Genomic DNA, 6659 nt, shown 5'->3' on the forward strand with positions numbered 1-6659 from the left:
AAGAAGAAAAGGCAGAGTTGAACTCAGCATGTGTGGGCTATTCTTCCAAACTTGGAGGTCAGAAAAGTCAGCCTGGACTCAGGGAGTAGAGGAAGTAAAGGAGTAGAAAGGGACCAGGAATTATATTATTTGAGTGCCTCTCCTTTGGAAGGCACATTACCGTCTAACAAAGACTATGCAAGGGGCCAGCCCCGTGGCAGAGCAGTTAAGTTCTAAGTTCCCGCACTCCACTTGGGTGGCCCAGGGTTTCGCCTGTTTGGATCCTGGGTGTGGAATGGCACCGCTCATCAGGCCACGCTGAGGTGGTGTCCCACATGCCACAACTAGAAGGACCCGCAACTAGGATATACAATTATGTGCTGGGGCATTTGGGGAGAAAAAGCAGAAGAAAAAAAAAGATTGGCAAGAGTTGTTAGCTCAGGTGCCAATTTTTTTTAAAAAAAAGACTATGCAGATGTTAAAAGTAGCGAGTATAACTGCAGTGCACATGCGGAAAGATCTCTAAGACAGCATTTTAGGTGAAAAAAGCAAAATGCAAAATGATAAGTATAGTAAGATCTCTTTTATGCAAAATTTTGTTAAAGGATATATGAAAATACGTAATAACAAGGAATCAAGAAATAGTAATAGTGGTGATATTTTAGGGAGGGACTTGGGCAGAAGAAGGAGCTTTTATTTTTCCTTTTATACCTTTTTTTACTGTTTTAATTTTCTTCCCATGAATATATTTCTTTCATTTTTAAAAAATACTGTTAGAGATTATCTGGACTGTGGAATTAATAACCATTACGGTTTTCATCTTTCTATTTCCCTGCAAAAACAAGTCATAATACATGCCATTTAAAAAAATAAAAACAAGGCAGCATAAAAAAAAAATTGCCTTCCAGCCTCAGGGGTCCTAGTGAACTATAATCATAGAGACGCCAGACTAGTCAAAATTGGAAGAGCGAGCTATAATCACAGGAAAAGAACTCTCTCCACAACTTGAAGTATCCCAGAAAAAGCAGCAGTAATGACGGCAGGGCTGACTTCAGGAAAAGCAGAGACGAGAGTAGCCGTGGCAGGGCCTGCAGTGGCTGGCGTGGGCGATAACGTGAAACGGCATCGGAAAACAAAAACTGCCACTCAGGACCGAAGGACCTCAAGAAAGACGGAGACTGAAGCGTCTAAGGTATAAAATAAACAAGAGGGAACTTAGGGGTAAATGCTTAAGTGACTATGACTCACGGTCTGTGGGCCTCAAGACTTGACTGGCCTTGGAGAAACCGGGTCTTGTGTAACCAGGGAGCTGTGCTGGAGAAACACGAGGGACGGTTGAGTTTCTTCCTGCAGCCCCAGGTAATCAAAACGAGGTCAGCGTGACAGACTCTGCAGGAAGGCAAGATAGGTGCCTCCTCTCTCCACCTTCTGCCTGCCAAAGCTCTGGCAGAGAGGAGCATGGTTACAGGAAAGCATGCATGTGGCCTAATTACCTGTCACACTCCTCTGTCACTAGGCTAGGCTGTGCAAGAGAATTCCAAAGAATTGATTTTCATGGGAACAAAATACAGTAATTCATGTTGCAATCCTGCCCAAATCACTGAACAGATACCTTAGGACTCAAATTCCTTAAAATAGCTTTGATTTACCACATACAACACGTTCCAACTAGAGTGTGAAGTGAGTGCAGCTGCCCACATGGAGCCATTTCACACTGTTCTCTGGCACTTAAGCACTCAAGAAGAAAGATATTTCTTAAACTTCCTTTGCTTCTCACGAAATGAAAGCAGCCGTTACATAATGTAAAAAGCTCCATGGGTTAAGAAGTCCCTGATGTTTTCCCTGCCTTCAGTCATTTTCTTTGTTTAAAGTATTCAGAAACAGTGAAAGTTCATGAAGAAAAAAACCTCTCCAGCAGGAAAAGGAGTGTGAGAGTTAGTCAGCAGCAAGACCCACTCATACGTTCATGAGGTTGTAACTTAATCTTGACAACATAGTCTTTCCTGGAAAAGATTTGAGCAGCGATTTATCATTTTATAATTTGTGGTTTAACTTTGAGCCATAAACCAAGCAGCTGTATTGGTTTGAGGCACTTTTGAATCTTTTTAAAACCCCAGGAGGCAGGAAGACAGCTCCAAACTTGAGGCCCCCAACTCTTGGGGTTTAACCGAGAGAGCACAAAGGACCAGGTTTCTGTAGTCACTCTCTTTTCTCAGGAAATGTATGGAATGCTTGCCTTTGTTTGTTTTAGACTTGGGAAAAAAGGCAGACTTTGATAACTGGAGCCATGAGCTGGCCCCCTCATATCTTATGAGGGCGGGTTTTCATATGTTCCAGGGTCCCCTGGGAAATAAGAAGCTGGAAGCTGAGAGGGGGGAAATGGGTGGAGAAAGGGGAAGCACGGGGGTGGGGGGGGCGGGGGGGGGAGGGGGGAGGGAGGGGTGCCGGAGATAACTCTGCTGACTTCACAGTTTTCCACCCGGACTGCCCTGCCTACCTCTGTTGACATCAAAGCTCTATGCGCTTGCTCAGTCAGCCCTGCTGGCCGCCAGTGGGAGAAGGAATTGGCTATTAGCCTTGAACAAAATTGAGACCAAGATTTCTGAAATTAACTTTGCCTTAAAAAAAAGATTTTCAGTTCTGTGTGGCAGCGCTGGGTTGCCCTGCGCTGGGGTTCAAGCATCCACCTGGGAGAAAGGCAAATTTTACAGAGATCTCTCCAGAAACTTGGGCAGCTTCCCAAGATGTCTCGCTAGTTCTGCAGCAGTGTTAGCTGTCTGTGGGCTGATGGGTGTGGCTTTCGTAATCATGTTGGGGCGCCTGGATTTGGGAAGACTTGCCTCCTCCCCTTGGAGCAATGCAGGGCATCAGATTTTTGCTGGCAGCTGAGCTCACACGTCTGTTGCCATGCTCTCTCCTCCCTACTCCTCATGCTGGGATTTACTTGTTTTCCTTCCCATCTCTCTTTTCTCTGGAGTCCTTCCGTCTCTCCCCAGAGAGGAAGTGGAGGAAATAAGATGATCATCCTGTCTGCTGTCACTTGTGACCTTCAAATCTGCTTATCATTTTAAGCCCAGGACAGAAAGAATCACAGCACCTTCACTGAGTAAAAACAATCACCATAGACCACATGTTAAAACTGAGTTGCACAGCACAGGTTTAGAATATATACACACGTGTATGATATTGCACAACTCTCGCCTCCACTAGCCCCAGACAGTATTGGAAGTGTTAGCTTTAACCATCTTCTACTGTTCAATGCAAATTTAAATATAAGCCTGGGCTAGAAGTAGGTGCCTTGGAAATCCAGCTCCAGCAGCAAACCTAACCACTACAAGCAGTTTAGAAGGTTTTGTAACTGGTTACAGAAGTTAGTTATGGGTCAAAGGATGCCAGCGTCCTCCTCCTTCTAACTTTATCACTGCTAGCCCTAGGACGTGGGTTGAGAAAGTTCTTAGAGGAGTCTGGCATGGGTTTTTCTGGAACACATTGCGGGCTCTCTGTGCCTGATGTGTCCATTTTTGTACTTGGATGGAAGGGCATGTTGAAGAAGAACACATAATTCTAGTCCTTAAGAAAAATGCTAGAGGGGCCAGCCCGGTGGCACAGTGGTTAAGTGCGCACGTTCGGCTTCTCGGTGGCCCAGGGTTCGCCGGTTCAGATCCCGGGTGCGGACGTGGCACCGCTTGGCACACCATGCTGTGGTAGGTGTCCCACGTATAAAGTAGAGGAAGATGGGCATGGATGTTAGCTCAGGGCCAGTCTTCCTCAGCAAAAAGAGGAGGATTGGCAGTAGTTAGCTCAGGGCTAATCTTCCTCAAAAAAAAAAAAAAGAAAAGAAAAAAGAAAAATGCTAGAAACATCACATTTTAGATAGGAAATTGATGAGTGAGATAGTCCAAACCTGCTGTTTTAAAACCACAGATTTAAAAATTGGGAAATGAAAGCTTACACAAGTTTGTTAAGAGACTTGCCTAAGGTAAGGTTTCATTGGTTAACCCCACAAACAAGAGTTAGAAACAGAGTCAGTTTGTAGTAAATGCATCCTGTGTACCCCAATCCAAATACAAGCGTTACTCAAAACCAGGCTCACTACATAGACGCACTGAAGTTCTTCTACGGTTAAGGTAGCTGATGGGGAAAGCTGCCCTTGGTTTTCTAGATTCAAACTAACTCCGCTCACCCCCTCCTCCCCGCAGCTCTGGCCTTTCCACCAACTACTGTCAACGCATTTGAAATTGATTCAAAATGCCTTTTGGAGAGCCATCTCAGTTCAGCTTGCAGGCACTCTTGGGGCCCCTTCCAAGAAGAAACAGACCAGCATTCTGTCTGGGCTAGACTCAAGTCAGGCTCTGCCTGTCTGCGAGTTTGTCGTGTCTGTCTTTGACAGTCTGATGGCTAAAGCTCCAAGCTCTTGCTCTTCAATCAACACCACCAAATATCTGTAGTGTTGGCTCGACTCACAGGCCTTAATCTTCAGCTCCCACATAGTTGAGACAACCTTTTTTTAAAGAGACAAGGATATACATATTAATCTGCTCTTCCCTAATTCTCTTTCTTAAACTTCCATCATCCTACCTTTACTACTATTTACTGAGTATCCAGTATGACCTAAGTACTGGGGAAAACAAGACAGGCTTGGTCCATACTCTCGTGGGATTGTTAAATGCCATGGGTAATCGTTGTATAAGCAAGTTAGAGATTAAAAAATAAAATATGATGGACAGCCCACAGCCTTCTGTTTCATTAATCCTGCCTCCACCCCACCTAACAAAGTGAGGGATCTAATATTCAAGTTCTTCAGAGTTCTCTTGGCTCACTTCCCAGTTGTGGTCAAATTCTCTGCATGCTCATTCCTCCTTTTCTGGATTACTTGTGGAATTGCCAGGAGGGCAGAGGCATGAAGAATGCAGGCAGTGAAAAAAAAGAAAAAAGCATCTGCAAACAATTGACTGAAACCAGTTGTAGTTGGACAGAGTTAGTGTTCTCAGTTGCAAGCAACAGAAACCAACTCTGACCAATTTAAGCAGAAAAGGAATTTGTTGAAAGGCTATCAAGTAACTCATAGGATCACTGAGAAGACTGGAGAAAGAGGCTCAGAAAACACAGGAACCAGGAACTCAGGATCACATGCAAGGCCACAGGCACAGTTACAGCAGAGAAAGGGTGAGATGAAGATAGCACTGCAGCCGCTGCCCAGTGCTGTGCCACAGCTTGCACTACCATCTTCAGCCTCGGACACTGGATACCACGATGAGCACTGCTGCCCGAGGAGCCTGGATATTTTTGTTGCCCTGCAGCCTCTCCCAGAAAGGACTCCCCACTGTCCCTGTTTGTTGGTGCCGGTAACTTCTGATTTCATCTGGAACAGGTGCTTCTGATTGGCCAAGTCTTGGTTGTGTGTCCATGTCCTAGCTGCATAGGAGACTAGAGGAGAGCATTTGCCTTTGGGCTCTTTCTTAGGACACTAAGATTCATTAAGTGGTAAACATCCTAAACACGGGAAGGGAGCTCAGATGCTGGGTAGCCTAAAATGACTTTGACTAAACCTCTTCCCTCTAATCCCATGAGAAGGGGAGGGCCTGGGTCAACATTGCTAGCCTGCCAGAGAATTGGAAATGAGTCCGGTGTACATTTCCGGCACTAAGGCCAGTAACCATTGACCTGAGAAGCGAGCACCCAAGGCAAGTAAGGCCTGCACAACCAGATTGACCTCCCCTCAGGGAAAGAGGGAAAGACTCCTCCCTGACTATCCCCCTCCCTCCAGCCTCAGTGAAGAGAGGAGAAGGAGCAGTGGGAAGGCTCCCTGGGAGTGAGAAGAGCAGTCACTCCTGCTCAAGCAGCCTCCCCACCCACACCTGGATCAGCTCTGCCTACCCCAGCCATCCTTTTCACACCAGCAGAAAGGAATCTGAGGCTGCTACCATCTGAAGACAAAAGACCAAAGCCGATATCAGAGATTTTTCCCTTTGGGCTTCACCTCTCATTTCAGACCTGCTGTTTAGCCTTTGACAATCAATGGATCCTGACATATGGTGATTCATCTTGGTTCCGTTACTGCTAGCCACCAAGCACAAGGGCTGGCATCTGACATGGGGGTGGGTGGGTAGGGAGAGGGGACACGTGTGCTAATCAGCAACCTCTCAAAGGCCCAAGCCACAGTTTCCTCTCACTCATGTTGTCCAGCCCAGGGAGAGAGTGGAGTGAGGGTGGGAGGAGGTGGGGTGAGGGTATTAATCTGTGGTTTATTTTTTGTTTGTTTTACCTTTCCACCCATTTAGAAAGTTGGCTTAAAAAAAATAAAATAAAAAGAAGCCTCAAATAAAACCAAAAAAGGAAACTCTTTTTTTAGTCATCTAATCATTTGTTCCTTGCCTTTAGAAGAGAGGCAAACTAATCCCAAAGTGTAGCCCTTATTAAAGGATGATACACGGGTCAGGCAGTCCCTCAAGTCATTCTCAGGATCCTACCCTGGGGTGGGCCCTTGGTGACACACTGTTTTCCTTTATCCCTTTCCTGGGGATGTGTCTGGGAAGTGCCTTCTGGGTAGGCTCAGTAATTCCAACTGTCTGATTGTAGCTTGGGGAGAGGAAGGCAGGGTGGGAAGTGGAATGTCACTGTTCCCAGCCTCTCTCCTCTACCCCTCACTACAGCCCTAGTTTCTATGGCATCCCCACCTT

Source organism: Equus przewalskii, chromosome 14 (genome assembly GCF_037783145.1).
Source record: "Equus przewalskii isolate Varuska chromosome 14, EquPr2, whole genome shotgun sequence".
Lineage (NCBI taxonomy): Eukaryota > Metazoa > Chordata > Mammalia > Perissodactyla > Equidae > Equus > Equus przewalskii.